The sequence below is a fragment of the Apium graveolens genome, chromosome 6 (assembly GCF_009905375.1).
Source record: "Apium graveolens cultivar Ventura chromosome 6, ASM990537v1, whole genome shotgun sequence".
NCBI lineage: Eukaryota > Viridiplantae > Streptophyta > Magnoliopsida > Apiales > Apiaceae > Apium > Apium graveolens.
In genome coordinates, this window is record NC_133652.1 from 180,668,766 (window position 1) to 180,690,680 (window position 21,915).

The 21,915-nt window shown below is 36.6% G+C and overlaps 2 non-coding genes and 1 pseudogene across 2 annotated transcripts; all 3 read right to left on the minus strand.

Moving 5' to 3' along the window:
• Positions 1–5,517: 5,517 nt before the first annotated feature.
• LOC141663543 (asparagine synthetase [glutamine-hydrolyzing]-like) lies at positions 5,518–9,364 on the minus strand (annotated as a pseudogene).
• A 5,389-nt stretch (positions 9,365–14,753) lies between these two features.
• LOC141669973 (small nucleolar RNA R71) lies at positions 14,754–14,858 on the minus strand. Its single transcript, XR_012554225.1, has one exon. It is a non-coding gene; the product is annotated as a small nucleolar RNA R71 (small nucleolar RNA).
• Positions 14,859–21,081: 6,223 nt separating this feature from the next.
• Positions 21,082–21,188, minus strand: LOC141669775 (small nucleolar RNA R71). Its single transcript, XR_012554035.1, has one exon. It is a non-coding gene; the product is annotated as a small nucleolar RNA R71 (small nucleolar RNA).
• Between the last annotated feature and the right edge of the window lie 727 nt (positions 21,189–21,915).

The window sequence follows — 21,915 nt, forward strand, 5'->3', positions numbered from 1 at the left end:
TTCCTCGTCTGAAAGACGAAACAGGAATTCAACGTAGCAACTTAAGAACCAAAGTATGAAGCAAAAATCCATAAAAGAAACAGTTCATAAAATAAAGCAATAATGTGAAATTACTCTTCATCAGGACAATCATCCTTTGGGGACTTCATCTCAGTGTCTTCATTGGGAGTCTCAAACTCGTCTAGAGGGAAGGCATCGTTTGAAAGTCTTTGTTATAGATCTTCACAGCTCAAGCACGTCCCGGGTCTTCCACTCTCCTCTATGAAATTCCAACATGGTGTCAACCCTAGTCCTCATAATCTGCTGGTGCACAACCTTTTCAGCATCAGAACGCATGTCATGTTCAAGGGACTACACCTTGATGGCAAATTCATCAAACTCCATCTGAAGATCATTCATACTCTTCAACCTCTCTTTGGCAACCTTTTTTGCAGCTTCCAACTTCTTGACACAGGACTGATGCTCCTCATCAAGCTCCTTAGCCTTCTACATTTTGTGATTATAGACTTCACGAGCAACCAACACGCTTTGGAGCGTCTACATGAAACAGGGAGAAGCATGAGTCTATAGATATCTACAGAGAGTATAAAACAAAGAGAAAAATGAATACAAATCTAAAAGAGTAAAAGCAGACTTAAGTGAAAGGAGTAGCCTGATGCATTGTCAAAAATGTCTTCAAGATCCTTAGCAGAGAGTTCCTTCATTGATTGAAGGAGCACCATATCATCAAGCAAGTGTGCGAATGTGTGGGGGTCAGCACGAACAGAGTAACTTTGAGTCAGGAGTGGTATGGGAACATCAGAGTTAATGGTAGTCACAGATGGGTTGACACGAACCTTCTTAGTCAAGGGGCTAATTGGGGGACTGAATAAGGGGCTAGACAACATTGGAGCCTTGAACGACTCAGTCTTAGTAGACCTTTCCTCACGGGATCTCTTATTGAATAAGTCTTTACCAGAAATCAAAAAAGGCTTAATAGCTGGGGGCTTAAAGTCTACAATTAGAAAACATGGTTCAATCAGGAAAAACAAAAAAGTCTGCACAGATAAAGCCAACAAGACGTACATCAGGAAAGAAAGGAAACGACATATACCTTTGGCATATTTCCGTCCTGTGCTCATCCCAGCGTCCTGGTCATTTTTGGGGCTCTCCAAAGTCTCGGAAGACAGACTCTGGACTGACGCAGAAGGTTTGACAGCAACAGATACGACCAGTTTTCCTTTAGTCATGTGTGCAATATTCCTGGACCCGGCTTTCTTCAACATACTAACTTCACCTCCCTGTGATTTCTTCATATTGGCCACAAACTCATCGATGTTGACCTTGCCAGCGTTGTGAATTGGACGTTCAAGACAGTTAGGCCACAGCCTCTCAGAAACATGAAGAGATCGGATCTTGTCCACAATGGCCTTAGTGGCGGTATCATTATCATCAAATTCAAAATCACAATCTACGAAAAATAAACAATATATATAAGCACCTCAACAAATTAAGTCTACAATCAAAACGCCTAATTACAAAGGGATAAGCATCATATAGTGCTAACGGTGGTAGGACAAACATGAGAGATCCACAACATATAACACATACGGCGAACATAAGAACAATATAGTGAATAAAGAAAAACTTGCGGAGAATAGTTGAGAGTCATACCCGTGTTGTTCCAACATTCCAGAAGGTAATCAACATCTTCACCCAGCGTTTTCTTCTCAGCAAACCCATAGTCTTTCTTTCAATTTCTGTCATTGATGGTTTCATTGTTGAGTATCAAGGGGTCTTCGGTATCTCTATTTGTGAAACCAACTCTACAATTACTAAACTTCTTGAGGCTGTAAGAATGCTTCACGACGCCTACATCGATATTCAGTCCATGTTTCTCTTCAATAGCATCAAGACACGCCAAAACTCTCCAAGCAGACGACATTAATTGACCAGGGGATATGTTCAATGCAGTCAACACACCAGCAACAAACTTAGAAAAAAGGCAAACGAGTCCAACATCAAATGGGTAGTAGTAAAAACATACCCATACTTTCCTGAATGAATCAGCACGAACAGTCGAGTCAGGGACGACAATCTTGACGTCGGTGTGGAAAAGTAACTTCAACTCTTCAAACCGTTCTGATTTGATTAAGTTGGGTTGGCTATCACGAGTATCAAGTAAATTGGTCATGATCCAATTAGGGTTTTTGAGAGAAGTTTTGGGGGACTCACTGTGACTTTCAGAGCTACGAGCGGATTTTTTGGCCATGGCTGAGGGAGGAAAAGTGTTTTCGATTTGAGGCAAGAGATGGAGGAAGATTGAACAATATGTGAAGAATAATGTTACGGGAATAAGAGTTGTGAGAGTATATAGGGAATAGGAAGAGAAAAGATAATCATAGAAGAGGGTTTTTTGGAAAATGGAGAGCCAATGCATGCATATTTGTGTTGCACACGGAGCGATAACCTAGGGGGATGAAACGTCTTCCCAGATGCTTCTAATTATGACGACATATTTTCTAGCTAAAAGATTTTATAAATTTAATCTTTACATTTATAAAATATGGGGCTATTTTTATGTGTGGAATTTCACGACATGACAGGAAGGCTTCACAGAAGGACAAGACGAGACGTCAGGACGGGAACTCGAGGAAGCTGTCAAGAACCACATCAGCAGAAGAAGCAGACAACTGAGGGTAGGACTCAGTCCAGTTAACTCCGATTAACAAGGAGGAAGAATAGGTAAGCCTATCCTTATCATTAACAAACACGATTTGAATAAGAGAAAAGGCAGGAGTAGTTGGAGAAAAAGGAGGGAGGAAGAAGGATAAGAAGAGGAGTAAGAACAGGATCATGCGTATCATTGGAGCACAGAACAAATACACCAACTTCGGAGAAAACTCGAGGGCTTGAACATCAAAAACACACAACCTAAACACTCATGTCGATTCTAGTCATTCATGTAAATTATGTTCGAATAGTCTAAACTATAGTTCCTATATCAACAAACATCATACTAGTGAAACTTTACTTTGGTTGGGTACACATTCACACCCGCAATTTTTTCCCTTTTTACTGGTTTTCCGCGTCAACAATTCCCCGTCTTATTTACGTTTATTTATCTTAGTAATTCATCAAGGCTCGTAGTAGATTACATCATAAATATAATCAAACTTAGCATTTAACCCGCAAATTTTGGTACAAACATGGGCCATTACTGTAAACAGCCCATCTGAAACAATTCTAGCCAATTTACATCTTAGTACCCCGACTTTACCATATCTTGAAAGTTCACCCTCCTAATTCTGTGTGCATACATCTCAGCCCTTGTAAAAATGGAAAGAGAAAATAGTTCATCGATTCAAACAATCTTGATTGGCTCAAATTATTTATCTTAGTCTCAAGCTATGCGTAGCTTCCTCAAGGGAAAAAGACTTTGGCCTACGTTAACGGGGATTTTACATTTCCCACTAAAGAGACAGATGAACTCGAGTCAAAATTCAAAGATCGTATTGAAGAACGGGATGTCAAAAATCATCAAGCTATTACATATTTTAGAAATTCTTCTGTTTCTAAAATTAATTTACAATTTGGAAATTTTGACACCGCAAAAGAAATTTGGGATCTTTTGGAATCTCGATACACTATATCTGATCTTTCTCATCAATATCAGATTATGCATTCTCTCAGCAAGCAGAAACAAGAGTCTGGTCAACCGGTAGTTGATTTCCTCTCACAGATACAATCACTTTGGGACCAGTTGACATTGTCTGAACCAAAGTGGTTACACTCAGAGGACGCAACACTTTATCAGACATATCGTGATCAACAACGTCTCATCTAGTTTCTGATGGCATTCACACATGATTTCGAACCTGTTAGAGCTGCTTTACTTCACCGTGTTTCGTTACCCTCTCTGGAGACTACTGTTGCAGAACTCATTTCTGAAGAAACACGACTCGATATCGGCAAAGGCAGTCATATGGAAGATATGGTTCTAGCAATACCTTTATCATCTACATTTGACAAATTTTGCAAATTTTATCGGCAAAATGGACATTTGATCAAGGATTGTACAACACTTCGCAACCATACTTGCCAACATTGTCACCAGAAGGGTCACTATTCACCACAGTATTGTAAGGGGCATTCCTTTCAGTCAAACAAGCCATCTCATTCTCCCATTGGTGCAACCTCGGTATTTACACCGGAAACTGCATCTACCATTGAGCTTGAATCTTTACTGAGAAAGGTTTTATCTAAAACTGGTTCGTCTTCTACTGCATTCACTGTCACTCCGGGAACCTTAGACAGGACATCCACTTGGAACAGAACGTAACTATGAAAGGCCTGAAAGTGACATCAATCTCTATATCACACACATCACACATATATACATTGTCATATTTATATATATTTGCTCGTGATTTCAACGTATCACAACATAGCATGCATATATATAAATATCACAGTTATATACACATATATTTGATGGTATTTCATACAACACACATAAATAAAGATTGATTGTCAAATTCACCGGTTAACAAGTTTAACACGACATGATTCTTCTACATCATTTCTCCACGGTGAAACGTTCTCCCATCACTTTCGTTGCTTTTGTTCACAACTCAAGCCGGTTCTTCAACCATCTTAAGTTTGAGGGGGGTGTTAAATATAGTGACAACATTACAATGACAACATGGTTATGGTTATGATGTCATAACAACTTGGTCCCCAAGGTTGATACTGTAGCATTGTTGTAGCAGTGTGGCATTCTTAGACTCCCAGTTTAGATTTCCTATTTATAAATTTCATTTACTAAGATAAGGTGAATGTTTCATATCAATACAAGAGTTGTTTGTTCTTCTCTTACATTGTTCTTCAGTTTCACTATCTTTGTCAAGCTCTCATTGCTTATACAATATTCATAACTCATCTATATTATCATATCACACAAATTCTACACTAACAAAAGGTTAGTTAAGTTCCAAGTAGTCGTTTGATCCCGCATGTGCATGTATTTATCGTCTTCGTTTTATACTGACATAATATGCGTGTTAAAAATACTATTTGATGTGGTAACCTGGATTCTATTTGTAACTTTGGATTCTTCATTCAAGGTGTGATGTTTCTAACATTGATCACCATGAAGAAAATGCGGGATTTCAAGTCTGACATCTCGCTATTTTGTAAAGACTCCAGTTGTACCAGATACTTGAATCACAACTTGGCATCCTAATCTGAGAGACAAATTTGCTGAAGCGTGGTGTCGAGGATGAGTTAGGCTGGGTCAACTGCTTCAAAACTTCTTCTTCTTCTTCTTTTGTTTTTTTGCTAAATGTGCTTCAAAAATTCTGACTAGTAGATGTTAAAAATTTGACTAACGATCTTTCATCAGTATTCATTGGAGATGAATGATCAATAAAATTCATTGGAGAGAAAATCTTTAGGAGACAAGAACCATCCAAACATACTAGAGAGATAACACAAAGACATGCTTGCTGAGAAATCCAGGATTTGTAGCTGAAGTTTTATTGTTTGATACACAACTTATAACAACATACTACTAAAGCACAAACCACTACAGTCTATGCTACCTGTAAAATTAGCACCAGCAAAACAGGTTCTTTATTTGCTCGGCATATCGCCTACATAGTTCACAGAGCTGCATATATTTGAAAACATTCCGCAACTTGTACAGTCTTAGATTGAAGCTGATTCTAGAGTCCTAGGACAGGCAAAACTAGCTTTGAATTGGGACTTGGGCTGAGCCTTGTTCCATCATCCGAGGAACATTGTCAACAATCTTTTTAGCCAAATTATTGTTCACAGTGGACACTAGCTGCGTCTCATATGCTGAATCATGAATCCCAAGTGCTGAATCATGAATCCCAAGTGCAGCACGACCAGAGGGATCAGGGTTACCTGACCAAGAAGCATCCCACTCGACTGCTCTTGCTGTACTGCAAGCTATACTTGCTCCACCGGGACCGTCAATATTGCTGAATGCTGTTTCAATAATAATTCAAAAAACCGAACAACTAAGTTACCAGATCTTCCGATGGACTTGAAAAATTGTACTGTATGTGACAATTCAATAAATTTTTGGCACCTGTGGAAAGAATCTCTCAAAAATCATTCTGTAGTAGTATGCTTCCTTTGTAACAGGGGTGTTGTGTGGGAAGATTTTTGGAGCATTGAGCATCATTTTATCACTGACCTGAATGACAGTTAGAATCATCTTATGAGAGTTGCCAAAAATGAAAATATATTCAAAGATCATATATGATGCATTACATGTAGTTCAGCATGAGCTTTAAGCCCATCGATCCAACTGTAGCCAACACCATCACTGAACTGCTCTTTCTGCCTATATAGAATATACTGCAAGACACAGCGATGAATGCATCTTAGCTTGTTGTGATTAACAGGTAGTTAATTACAGAGACAAAGGCAAGTCATTAATTCAGACCTTAGGCAGATAAGGACATTCTTCATCATCAAATGCCCTCCTAAGAATCCACTTCTCAATTCGATTTTCCTCGGGCTTGATCTAAAATCCCAGGATACATTCATTAAGATCTAAATGAGGTTCTTTACTTTGGCAAGCATAACTAAACTAAACAAGACAGTGATGGAAACTGTTTGTTACCATCTTCCAATCAGGGTCAATACTCATTACAACATCGATGAGTTCCTTATCCAGAAATGGAACCCGAGCTTCCAAACCCCAAGCAGATGTTGCTTTGTTTGCTCTCAAACAATCATATTGGTGGAGAGCCTTTATCTGTGTATGAAAGGGCAACAACAATAATTTCTTCTGATGAGAACCTACACTCTTACAAAAAATTTACTCTATAATTAAAAATAAAAATTAACGATCAAATTAGTACCTTGTGGCATGTCTCACGATGAAATTCTTTTTTGTTGGGTGCTTTGTGAAAGTACAAGTATCCCCCAAAAATTTCATCAGAACCTTCACCAGATATGACCATTTTCACGCCCAATGACTTGATTTTACGTGACATAAGAAACATGGGAGTGCTAGCTCTAATTGTTGTTACATCATAAGTTTCGATATGATAAATAACATCCTCAAGTGCATCAATTCCATCCTTCCGCATAAGAACTAATTAGGCCTTGTCAATTAAGACGATACTTGGATACAAGAAGCACGGGATGTTCCAGTCGGTCCTGTACCTGAACAGTGAAGTGAAACTCATGGTGAACAGTTCCCAAATAATCAGCAACTTCATTTCCAGCCTTCAAATCTGGTGAACCCTGTCCGATAATTTATGTAAAGCATGGTTAACAATTAACAGTTATTTATTTAAAGGCAACAGAGACATACCTCAAGGCCAACACAGAAGAACTGAAGCTGTGTTTCACATTGTTTGGCAGCTTTATCCTGCGAAATGACGAGCTGCAATGGAAGCAACTAAAGATGAGTCAAGACCACCAGATAACAGAACTCCGAAAGGTACATCAGTCATCAGTCTTTTAACAACAGCCTGCACATATTTGTAGATACGACGTTAGTTTATAGCTATGATTGTAAGCCTCTGTTTATCGATGTTATCATGATTGTACATAACAGAAAAGAGCCTCACATTTTCAAATGCATTTCTTAGGACGAGTGGATCATATGGAGCTGATGGAATTGCTTCAGAGAACCAAGGAGGATTGTACCATCTTTTAAGGCCTCCTGTCTTGCTAGAATACAAGTGCCCTGGTGGAAAGACCTCAAAACGTTCGCAATCATCATTGAAGCCTTTCATTTCAGAAGAAATCCATATTGATCCTAAAGACAGGAAATAAGTATCAGAAAACTAACTTAAAATATGTTCCAATGATCTCAAATTTTGAAAATGACAAAGAGAGGTTACCGTCAAGTCCCCAACCAATATATAGAGAAGTGATCCCAATAGCATCACGAGCAGCAATAAAGCTATTATCACTGGTATCCAGTAACACGAAGGAAAACACTCCATCTAACATGTCCACCAAGTTTTCACCATGCTCTTCACACTAATGCAAGAAGATTCCATTATCATCGATCAGTAAGAAACCAAAACTTGATCCAACTAAAATTTAATCCAAGCGTATTGTATCAAAAAAAAAAAAATTATTTTCATGTTCAGCTATATGATTTATTTGTTTATGTTAAACAATTGCACAATATTCACTTTTAGTTGTAGACATTTATGAGATGATCCGCAACAAGATCACTTACAAGATGAGCAATAACATCACAATCACTTCCTGTTTTGAATTTGTGATTAGGCAAACTCTTTTGTAGTTCCTCGTGGTTGTATATCTCTCCATTCACCTGGTTTTAGAAATGGAACACATTCTTTCAAATAGACAAGGACTTTAAATTTAGAGAAAAATAATAAATACATTGAAAAGACCTACAGTGACCACAATCCTCTCATCTTCATTGTAGAGAGGCTGATCACCGGAGGCAGGATCAACAACTGCCAGACTTTGATGAGACAAGTAAGAGTCGCCGTTTTGATAAAGACCACTCCAGTCAGGACCACGATGCTTCAGTCTGTTTCATTATGCAACAAAGTTAATTTAATGAATGCTTCCTTTATAGATAGATAGCAGATTATTAGCTAAATATCACCACATATCATCCCCATTTATCTCTCTTGTGCTAGTTATTTCATTAACAAGCTACACCATATCATTCGCAAATGATCATAAGGCCAAGTATACCACCTTAGCACATTCCATCTCTGTCTACACACACACCGCGCGCGCACGACAGAAATGCTCCTTGGCTGAGTTTTGAGTAAGTTACAAAACTAAGTTTTGAGTAAATAATAAAGTGAATCATCAAATATGACATAACTAAGTTGTAAATGATTAAAATTACTCAAGTTAAGCTCCACCACAAACATCGTGCAGCACCAACTATGGCAACAGTATATAAATAATCAAAATGAAAAAATATACAATCATGTCATCTTAATATGCTAAAGTTGTCATTCTCTCCCCAAACATTATTCTCGATAGCTTTAAACATCTTGAGGTTTTAGCAGAGCCGATAAGGTCAACATTAACGATTGACTACACATTATATAAGTATATGAGCAATGCTATGGTAAACATAATACACGCAAACACACAAGATTTCTTGGAAAGCACTAGGTAACTAGTTGTGGGGGTGGTAAAGTTACCTGCGGGAGAGCTCAAGAACATGAGCCCTTTTGGCCTGAGAATCATCGGAGCAACCCAAAACTGCTAAAATTCCACACATGATTTGATTATATCTGTTGTTCAAGTAAGATTTGTAAATCCATCGTTTATCCATTTAAACAAGTAATGAGGTTTCCAGAAAGCGGGACATCCAATATGAGGAAAGCTTATCTTTTACCCGATTAAGATTCAATCATTTGCGTACTCGTAGCTGAGTCATTCCAATGAGAAAACCGGCCGATAGTGGAGCTGACTCCACGTGTCTACTACGAGATACTTAAAAGCTGACACGTACAAGTACAGCACGTCTGTGTCACACTCTTGCAATTAACTTGTGGGAGTAATTAGTTGCACTTTGATGCACTGTCAAAAATAGCAAAGTCAGTTTAGAAGGTTGCGCGTGTGTACCATTATATTTCGATATTTTTTTTCAAATAATACGTACATATTTTGAAATGACGAAGCACTTTATAATTAGTTAATTAATATAAATTAATGGTTTTAATGACAATTTTCTAGCGAATAACTATATTTTCCTAACACACAGATAATATAACTAGCTAACAAGGCACGTGGGTTGAGATGCCCTAATCCTTGTTCTCCCTACATAGATATAATAGTGTCACAAATTGTTTCTTATTATATTTAATCGTATAAATAGTTATAAAATAAAATGAATGATAGTTGCTAGAGATGATAATCGGGTCGGATCGGGTCGGGTATTACAGAATCCATATCCAAACCTGGAAATTTTATCCATACCCGAACACGACCCGAACCCGAAAAATACCCGAAAATGAATACCCGAACCCGATCAATCGGATTTCGGATCGGATTCGGGTATACCCGAAACCCAAAATTTATTTAAATTGGATATTTATACCCGAACCCGATACCCGAACCCGAAATCTAAAAATTTGTATAATTATTGATATTGCAAGTGCTTGAGATCGAACACTTGACTTGTAGAAAAATATTTTTAACGTGTCATCTTCAACCACTCCACCACATCATTAATTGTGTTATTATATGTATAGCTAATATTTAAAAAATCAACTCAATTGATACCTAATTTTTAGATTTATTACTATAAATGTTTTGTTAACCTTATAAAACTTATCACCCGTTTAAATGATTGAATAATTATATTTCATTAACTTTTATAATTAGTTAATTTTTAATATAGATATAAAAATATATGTTTTAAAAATTATATAATAATATGTTTAATATTATAATATGTAATATATAAAATTCTAATATTTTATATATATATAATTAATATATATATAATAATTCGGGTTTTTTCGGATTTCGGGTTCAGATCGGGTTTCGAATAGAGTTTCGGATTTCGGATCGGGTTTCGGATCGGTATACCTAATATCCAAATCCAAATATTTTTGGGTTTAAAAATTAAATCTATATCCAAATCCAAATCCAAAAAATTGGTTTCTGGTAAATCTAAAATTTCGGGTTTCGGATCGGGTATTCGTCGGATCGGATTATTTTGTCATCCCTAATAGTTGCATACAATGTTTATGTCACCATAGCTTGTCCTTTCGAGGGTGCCTAATTGTACGCGATGTCTTGTTTTCTATCTTCTATTTTTTCTACATGTTTTTGCCCTCTATTTAAACTAGATCCCGTAGTTTAGTATACTACGCCCAAAATGATACGAATATTTAATATTTGATTGCGGAAATTAAGTATACAACAAGAAAAATATGAAAATATTTATTGTTAGTTTTGATTGTCGCATGTTTATGAATTATATATTCAAAATTTATTTGTTATTTGTTGATATTGGTATCGGGTGTCTGTTTTAGGTACTGATATAAAATTTATTTGAAGACAATGAAATATGAAAGGATATCTAAGTAATTAATGCTTATTACTAAAATTACTAATATTTGAAATTGAAGTATATTCAAAGTCATGTGTATAAAACTCTCAATACTTTTATACTAAGAAAGTATTTCTAAAATTATTAATTATCTAAAAAATAATTATCATGTGTCTAATTCATATATTCTATTGGTAATTATTCAAGGATAATAATGAATATTTAAGTGTTAATATCTAGCTAATGGATATTTAGTATTTATGTATTTATTATTTATTTTAGTAAGTTTCGATTATGAAAATTGAAACAATTCAATAATTTTATTTTCTTAATAATTCAAATTAACTTAAAATAAATAAGCAGCGTGATTTATCATAATTAAATCTGTTAATAACTGACATCTACTATATTGACTGTGACTAAATTGTTATAGGACAATTATGAGATTTTGGTTAGTTGTATACTAATTTTTGACTTATATCAATTAATGATATTTAGTTAAAAGTTTAACTATGAACTAATTGTGAAGTATTAGTATTTGTGAAGTTACTTGGAACTCCTCTAAGTAAGCAATGTTTATTCTCAGTCACTAATACTTGTATATTAAGTGTGAAAATTCTTTTAAGCACAATTATGGTCAATATGGTTGATGTTTTATTAGAAGTAACCATATATTGTCTACTTTAAATAATTTTTATACTTATTTGCAAATTCCTATTTACTTTGATAATAGATGAAAAACTCAATGGATTAAAGTATATAGAAATTGAATTGTTGTTCTAAGATTGCAAACAAGACAACATTGGTTAATGACACTTTATTTTTGAACCAATATTATTTGAGAACTTGCAATTTGTAGGAGTTAACGATTGTACGATATAAAATTGAATGTTAATATCTTTATCTGATAAATAATTAGTGTTCAATTCAGTGATATCTTATTTTAAGACATTTAAATTATGATGTTAGACAATCCCATGTGAAATCAGTTTCATAATTTAAAATTATATTAAAATAGTGTGCAACATAATTATTGGTATCTAAACTACTTAACAAGTATCAGTCAATGATATGTTATTACTATTTTATTGCAAATAATTATGAGATTTTAAGTTCTAGTGAATTTATATGTGTTGTTATATCTGACAGATTCATTGTAATTTGAATCATCGGTATAGTCATTTTTATTAAGATTATTTACCAATAAACAATTTTATTGATGCTAATTTTATAAAGAGAAATTATTGAGTTTTTGATATGAATGAGAATTGTTTAGACTTTAGCCTAAGTGATCAATGGTTTTCTAAAAACTCATTCATATTAAAAGGCAAAATCTTTCTTTCTCTTCTTATTACTGCTAGCTCATCAGCATGTGTTCTTTCAAATCAAAAGGCATGATCATTTTTCTTTTTATGCATAATTACAGACTTGTGCACTCAAACAGTTTTAAGATAAAATCAAACTTCTGTCAAGAGTGGTGATTACTTATTTCATGAAAATTATTTATGAAATCACTCTTGTACATCATTTTTCTCAAAAGATAAAATGCATAGTTTTCACTCACAAAACTTTTCAAAGGTTCATGTGCATTCTATGTATAATGTGCTAAATGTTTGATAATGCAGATTCAGCCTCCAATAACCTTCTTTCATTTGATAGTCATAAGGTTGTAAACTCATAACTTCTATCCCAGACTGTAAGGAATGTTGCCTAGTAATATATAATTATTTAAGGGGGTTGGATACAATTATCAAACAATTCGATATCAAGAAAGTAAAGTAGAGTAATAGAATCAAATAATTTTTTATAATTCTCCTATAAATTGTTACAAAACTCTCTCAAGAAGAATAATGTTCTTAAAAGCTGTTAGGTTGTGATAATACCCGAGTAATACACACCAATAAAGATAACCTATTATGTGTTTATATATAACACAACTACTCAATCAATTACAAGATATGTTACAGTATAATTTAACTTGTTTATATACATATCTAAATCAACAGTTTCGATCTTATAAATCAGGAACTGATAGTAAAGAATTCCACAAATCATGAGAATGTTTAAATCAGATAATCCTCATTTACCATGTAATATTGACACCAAGTCAACTAGAAGCCTATATATACCCATAATAATTCGTTTTTAACAACAAGGAGCGAAGGGAGAGCAATACGAAGACCTAGAGAGCACAAGACGGCTACGGAGAAGAAGACTTTTGTATTCTTCAATATCATTGATACTTCGGATTCTTGTTTTCGATTTGTCTTTAAACCCTAGTACTCTTATATTGTTTATTACATATTTTCATTGGAACCCATGGTGACGATTAGTTCAATTATGAACTAATCTGGGATTCTAACGGATTTATTTATGGATTTTAATAGTTGATTGTTCTAAATCTTTAGTGTGTGGTGATTTATAATTTCCTAGTTTGGTTGTGCTTATTCGTCTTTGATGCGTAGCTAACATTTAAGATTGTTTGTTAATCTCTATTAAAGCGACGGTGAATCTAGAGGTTTAGAACTTGCCATGCTAGCATAGGTTTATGTATGAATTGACATGCATAATTCGTAGTGTAATTTTAACCATCTTACAAATACTATGTAATCATAATAGATAACCTGTTCTTAAACCGTTATGTTTTCAAATCTTATAGACATATAGGGTCTAAGCATAATTGGTGTCTAGTTGGCTTCTATCTTGATTGTGGATACTTAGTAGTAGGGTATACGTATAACGAAAATTAGCGTATACTAATTTCGTGTTATCTGATTAGTTGTCATCACCATCACATGCTAAGGTTAAAGAAATAAACTTTGAATGAAGTATTTAATGAAGTTAGAATCCCATGTTTATTCTCATATAAGTAATTCAATCTTAATTCCCTTAGTTAATGTTATTTAGTATAATCTCTTGGTTAAATCAAAACTCAAATTATTATTTATCTTAGCAGTGAGTGATAATCATACATTATTGCATAGGTACATAATCTGAGCTTAACCTAAACCAGTCCATGTGGGAACGAACTTGACTTATATCTTATACTACTTGTGATCGCGTACGCTTTCATGTATTTTCGCGTTTCAATTACAGCGAACAAGTTTTTGGCGTCGTTGCCGGGGACTCGGTGTTAATTTTTAGTTTATGTGCTTGACATCAGTGGTCGTTAAAGTTATTTGACTCGGATTCTTTTTACTTTCACGGTTTACTTGTTTGTGTTTCATGTACTCGAGAGAGCGTGTATGCGAACACGTTCTCAATCTCTTAAGGAAACACTGGACGAAGTTGAAGAAGTAGTTGAAAAACAGGAAGTGATCATTACAATGGGAGAACCAGCAGCAGCAACGAAAGCGTTGATGGATTATTCTCAACCAAAGATCAATGACATTCAATCTAGTATTGTCAGGCCAGTTATCGCAGCTAATACCTTTGAGATCAAGCCTGACACGATTCAGATGGTACAGAATTTAGTCTAGTTTGGGGGTTCTCCAACGGAAGATACTAATATGCATAATAGGGATTTCATCGAGATCTGCTACACATTAAAGTTCAATAATGTTTCTGAAGATGCTGTGAAATTGAGATTTTTCCCATTCTCTTTGAGGGATAAGGCTAAGGGCTAGTTACACTCTCTACCAGCTGGTTCTATTACTACTTGGGAAGATATTACTCAAAAGTTTCTCACTAAATTCTTCCTTATGGTAAAGACAGCTGCAATCAGGAATGCTCTTACTCAGTTCGCACAACAATCGGGTGAATCTTTATGTGAAGCATGGGAGCGTTACAAGGAGAGGCTTAGGAAGTGTCCTCATCATCGAATGCCTGACTAGATGGTGATTAATTTCTTTTATAATAATTTGGGAGCACAGTCAAGACCTATGCTCGATGCAGCATCTGGTGGAGTTTTATGGGCTAATAGCTATGAGGAAGCTTGTGAGCTGATCGAGATGATGGCTGTGAATGAATATCAGAACCCAACCCAGAGAATGTCACAGGGCAAGGTAGCATGAGTTCTTGAGGTGGATATAGCTACGGATATCACTGCTCACCTAAAGGCGATAGCTATGAAAATCGATTCTCTGGCCAACTATGGAGTTAATCAGATAGTCAGTGTTTGTGAGTTATGCGCAGGTGCGCATGCGACAGAGCATTGTGCTATATCTTGTAAATCAGCTCAGTTTGTGAGCAACTTTCAGAGGCTGCATCAGCCAGTTCCTGCCACGTACCATCCTAACAACCGTAATCATCCGAACTTCAGCTGGAGCAACAATCAGAATGCAATGCAACAGCCGTACCAGCAGTTTGGAGACAAATAATTCAATCCTCCTGGGTTTCAGTAATAGTTTATACCAAGACATCAGTTTCAGCCACAGGGGATGCAACAATAATCTCATGGAGGTCTAGCTCCATCTGTTAATGAAAAATCTGAATTGGAGGAGTTGAGGCTTATATGCAAAATCCAAGCGGTTACGATCAAGATTCTGGAGAAGCAAATAGGGCAAATTGCCAATGCACTGTTGATTCGACCTCAAGGAACTCTTCCTAATGATATAGAAGCTAATCTAGGCAAGACGGAAGTCAAAGAACAGATTAATGCAATCACCTTGAGGTCTGGCAAGGTCGCAAACCCTCAAAATCATCAAGACGAAGATTTTGGAAAAAAAAACCAGAATGCAGGTGCGCCCGCACCCATATCAAGCGCTCCCGCGCCCTATCTAATTTCAGAAAGTGAAAAAGGATGGCACAACAGAAAAGAAGAAAATTTCTGCTAAAAACACTACTCCTGAGCAGAATATATGGGAGAAACAAGGCTATCCTCCTCCCCCATTTCCTAAAAGGCTTCAAAAGCATAAGTTCGACGAGCAATTTGCCAAGTTTTTGGAGGTTTTCAAGAAGCTACATATCAATATACCTTTTGCAGAAGCTCTAGAACGAATGTCAAGCTATACTAAGTTCATGAAGGGTATTCTATCTCGGAAGTTGAAGCTTGAGGAGTTGGAACCCGTTGCTCTAACGGAAGAGTGCAGTGTTGTGCTGCAACAGAAATTACCTCTGAAGCTTAAAGATCCTGGAAGCTTCACTATTCCTTGTATTGGAAACTTGTCTTTCGATAAGTGTTTATGTGACTTGGGAGCTAGCATCAATATGATGCCCTTATCTGTCTTCAAGAAACTTGGTTTTCTTGAGCCAAAACCGACAAACATGTCCTTACAGTTGGCCGATCGGACCATCACTTATCCACGAGATATAGTGGAGGGTGTCTTGGCCAAGGTGGACAAACTCATCTTTCATGCTGATTTTGTAATTCTGGATTTCGAGGAAGATGAGAAGATTCCCATCATCTTGGGAAGACCATTCTTGGCTACAATCTGAACTATAATCAATGTGCAAAAAGGAGAGCTTACGATGAAGGTTCAATATCAGAAGGTCACTTTAAATGTGTTCAAGGAAATAAAGTTACTCACAGATAAAGAGGAATGCTTTAAAGTAGAGCGGGTTGACTCTGTCATGAATTCGGACTTTGAGCAATTGCCAAAGTCAGATACCTTATAGAGATCCTTAATAGGGGATCAGTTATTGAAGATGAAGAAGGAACAGAGCAACTGCAGGTTTTGAATACACTTTCATGGAAGATGAAATTGAATATGCCACTCGATTCTCTTGGGTTAGCAGAGCTGAAAATTTCTCAGGAGCGTCTCGAGCCGTCTATTGAAGAAGCTCCCACACTTAGGATCAAACCGCTGCCGGATAATTTGAGTTATGCATTTTTAGGTGCACCCCCTGACAAGGGGTTGGAATATATCTATGATAATCTAAAGGGTGATCGGCCGGTTCCTCCCGTGCTTACAGAGGGTCCCTCTCGCGAACCACAGACAGTTGATGTTAGGCACAAAGCATGCGCTAAATAAATCACTTACTCACCAATGTATGATTATTCTTCACAGTCAAGACAATAGCAATTAAGGTTGATTAACTAATATTAATTACGAGGATTAAATACTTAAATTAATAATATTAAACACACATGAGATCCTAACTTCATTACTACTTCATTCAATAGTTATTGTCATTAACATTAGCATGTAATGGTGATGATATTAATCGAACAACACGAAACTGAAAAATGCCAACTTTCGTTGTACGAATACCATTCTACCAAGCATCCAAAATTAAGATAGAAGTTGAATAGGCATCAATTATGTTGAGACCCTATATGTCTACAGAATTTGACAACATAACGATTTAAGCGCAAGTTATTCATGATGATTATACAGGGCAAGTAAAACGGTTAGAGTTACCCACTAATCATGCATACAGTACATGAACATATGCTAGCATGGCAAGTTCTAAATCTCAAGATTCACTATCGTTTCACAAGAGATTAACAGGCTATCTTACATGTTTGCGATGCACATAAGACGAATAAGCACAACCTATGCTAGATATCATACTATCACCACATACCAAGGTATTAAACGATTAACTAAAGAAATCTATAGTAAATCCGCTAGGATCCCATAATCACGATTAGCCTATAATAGAACTCATCGTCACCATGGGTTCATATGAAAGCATGATAATAACACAACGATATAAAATTAATAAAAATACTTAATAAATAATGAAGTACGTCACAAGAGTATTAAGGTTCAAAGCATAAAGAAAACTAACATCCACAGTTACAACGAATTAAAAGAATCACAAGATAAACGTATGTTTCCTCTTCTTCGTTGTTGCGTGCTAAAACGGTCTTCTCAATCTTCTTGCCTTTGCTCTTGATTATCTCCTCTCTTCTATATAGAAAACGTCTTCCCATAAGGTTTATATAATAACCCAAGAGAACCAGCGCTAACAGAAGCCCAATTGTAATAGATTTAGTAAAATCCAGAATCTGAATTTCCGCACACAGGCGGCCGCCTGCATCCTCAACGCGGGCGCCTGCTATCAGGCGTTCGCCTGCTCCTTCCAGGCAGGCGCATGCAACCTTTCTAGAAAATAATCTATTTTACTTCTGTTTTTGTTGATTTTCCCGCTCATCACCCCTAGACTGATTCCAAGCACTTTCTTAAGCTTTATTTGATGAAAACCACCTATCTAAGCAAATTATACCCTGAAATGCAAAAACACTAGAAAACGCGTCAAATACACAAAATACTCGAGTTCAAGACACCAATTCAAATCGTTATGAGACGCTCTAAGTGGTATAAAATGCCACTTATCACACCCCCAAACTTGAATCGATGTTTGTCCTCGAGCATCACAGACTCAAAAATAGAGTAAAAACATGCATGAATGCAACTTATATGAATGCATCGATCCCCATCGCGATGACTAAACCAACCAACACATGACATATCAACAAATGCAATTAGACGACTAAAGATCAATCAAATCAGGCAAGCTAACATACAACTAGAAACGTGGTGTGTGCAAATGCTTAACATATATGCTTCGAAACTAGATCAATCACCATAACTTAATTATCCTCAAGGCAATCACAAGCTTATACGAAGAATATATTCTAGACATAAAATGACTTATAACACTTCAAGATTATTGGAGTTTATTACGGAATCATGCTTTTGTTCAACACATAAAATAAATGCTTATTTGATCATGCAATGAGTGGGGTCCATAAAAGACTTATGCAATGGTACCCATTTAGCGAGCGTTAGGTTAGCGGATCCCAGACTATAAAAGCCTTAGGTCACTAGGCACAAAGTCCCCTAAGAACTTAATAACTCGAATACCAAAGAGCTCACTCGTGATCAATTGTGCATTAAACCATATTTTTTTCTTTTTCCTTTTTTTTTCTTTTTCTTTCTTTTTATTTCTTTTTTTTTATTTCTGAGCAAGTGCGTTTCACTCCATCTTGCTCAACTCTAGACTACTCGTATACAATACGAGCCAGCTACTAGCCATTTGACGCCTAGCCATGATAAGTGGCATTTTATACCACTTAGAACGTATAATAATGGTTTGAATTGATGTCTTGAAATCAAGTATTTTGTGTATTTGATGCGTTTTTCTAGTGTTTGTGCATTTCAGGGTATAACTTGCGTTTGTGGGGAGATTTCATTAGGAATAAGCCTAGGGGAGTGCTTGGCATTGTAAGTGGGAAGTTAGGAGCAGAATACAGCAGAAAATGGGAGCAGAATAAAGTTTTTTCCAGTAAGGTGTTGGGCGCCCGCTCAGGCTGGTTGGGCGGCCGCTCAGGAAGCTGGGCGCCCGCTCAGGATTGCTGGCGGCCGCTCAGGGGCGGAAATTAAAATACTGATTTTTAGACTCCTGATTCTGTTGGACTTCTGACTTCTGAGATGGTTGGGTCTTGTGGGGCTTCTATATAAGTAGTTTTCAGAGACGTTTCACAGAGGAATCGTGGTATCAATCAAGGAGCAAGGAGAAAAGGAAGAAGACCGTTTTAGCACATCGCAGCGAAGAAGAGGAAGCATACGTTTTCTTGTGATTCTTTTATTCGTTGTATCAGTAGATGCTAGTTTTCTTTACTTTGAACCTTATTACTCTTGTAACGTACTCTGATTTTAATTAGTATTTTTATTAGTTTATCTTGTGTGTTATTATCATGTTTTCATATGAACCCATGGTGACGATAAGTTCTATCATGGGCTAGTCTGATCATGGGGTCGTAACGGATTTACTATGGAATTCTTTAGTTAGTTGTTTAATACCTTAGTGTGTGATGATTGTATGATATCTAGCATAGGTTGTGCTTATTCGTCTTATGTGCGTCACGAACATATAAGATAGGTTGTTAATCTCTTGTGAAGCGATGGTGGATCTTGAGGTTTAGAACTTGCCATGCTAGCATAGGTTCATGTATGTGTATGCATGATTAGTGGGTACTCTAACCGTTTTACTTGCCCTGTGTAATCATAAGGAATAACTTGTGCTTAAATCGTTATGTTGTCAAATTCTGTAGACATATAGGGTCTCAACATAATTGATGCCTATTCAACTTCTATCTTAATTGTGGATATTTGGTCGAATGGTATTAGTACAACGAAAGTTGGCTTTTATCAGTTTCGTGTTGTTCGATTAATATCATCATTGTTACATGTTAAGGGTAATAACAATAACTATTGAAGAAAGTAGTAATAAAGTTATGATCTCATGTGTGTTTAATATTGTTAATTCAAGTGTCAATTAAGTGTTTAATTCTCGTAATTAATTATAGTTAATAATTAGTTAATCAAATCTACGTGTTATTGTCTTGACATTGAGAAGTAATCATACATTAGTGAGTAGGTGTTAATTGAACATAATTAGTATGAGTCTCTGTGGGAACGAACTAGAAATTATTCTATATTACTTGCGAACGCGTATACTTGCGTGAATTATTAGCGCGTGTTTTGTGCCTAACAAGTTTTTGGCGTCGCTGCCGAGGACTCGGCGTATTTGTTTAGTTTATGTACTTACCATCAGTGGTTATTAGGACTCATTAATTAAGACGTGTTACTTATTATTTCCGGTTGTGTTTCAGGTACTTTAGCGAGCGTTTATGCAAACACGTTCTCATACTCGCAAGAGGACTTTAGATACGGCTGAGGAGACAGAATCAGTTCTTGATATTCCGGAGAAGATAGATTTTGAAGATTCGGATAAAGAGAGTGAGCAGAAAGAACCAATAATCATGGGTGATCGTATAGTTCCGGAAGATTCAGCTCTTATGGACTTTTCTTGGCCTAAAATCGATGACATTCAGTCAAGCATCCTTCATCCGGCTATTCAGGCTAACACTTTCGAAATCAAGCCGGGCACTATTCAGATGGTGCAGAATTCTGTTTCTTTCGGAGGTGTTGCGACTGAAGACCCCAACATGCACATCAGGAATTTTGTCGAGATCTGTAGTACTTTCAAATATAATGGTGGACTGATGAGGTTATCAAGTTGAGGCTTTTCCCATTCTCTTGAGGGATAAAGCTAAGGACTGGTTACATTCTGAACTAGTTGGGTCCATCAGTACTTGGAAAGATCTTGCGCAGAAGTTTCTAGTGAAGTTCTATCCAATGGCGAAGACTGCAGCTATGAGGAGTGCTCTTACTCAATTTGCGCAGCAACTAACAGAATCTATGTGCGAAGCTTGGGAGCGCTACAAGGAGATGTTGAGAAAGTGTCCACATCATGGTATGCCTGACTGGATGGTGATCACTGGTTTTCATAATGGTTTGGGGGCCCAACCTCGGCCAATGCTCGATGCAGCAGCTGGAGGCGCCTTGTGGGCCAAAAGCTATACTGAGGCTTATAATCTTATTGAAACTATGGCTGCAAATGAGCATCAAAACCCAACTCAAAGGATGATGCCTGGGAGGGTAGCAGGTATTCTGGAAGTTGATGCAGTTATTGCAGCGCAGCTCCAAGCGCTGTCTTTGAAGGTCGATTTTTTAGCCACCCATGGAGTCAATCAGATAGCTATGGTCTGTGAGCTTTGTGCAGGTTCTCATGCTACGGATCAGTGTTCTCTTGTGAATGAATCTGTTCAGTATATGAACAATTATCAGCAATCGCAGCAGCCTGTGCCAGCTACCTATCATCCTAACAACAGAAATCATCCCAATTTCAGCTGGAGCAATACTCAAAATGCTATTCAGCAACCATATCAGCAAGGCGTGAGTAAACAGTTTAATCCACCTGGATTCCAACAACCACAGCATTATGCTCAAAGGCAATCATATCCTTAACAAGGAGGTGCTGCTCCACATTTTAGTGCTGATTTTGAGGAACTCAAGTTGTTGTGCAAAAGTCAGGCTGTTTCTATCAAGACCTTGGAAAATCAAATCGGTCAAATAGCCAATGCAGTGCTCCCTCGTCAAGCTGGCACACTTCCCAGCGATACTGAAGTACCAGGTAGGAAGGAA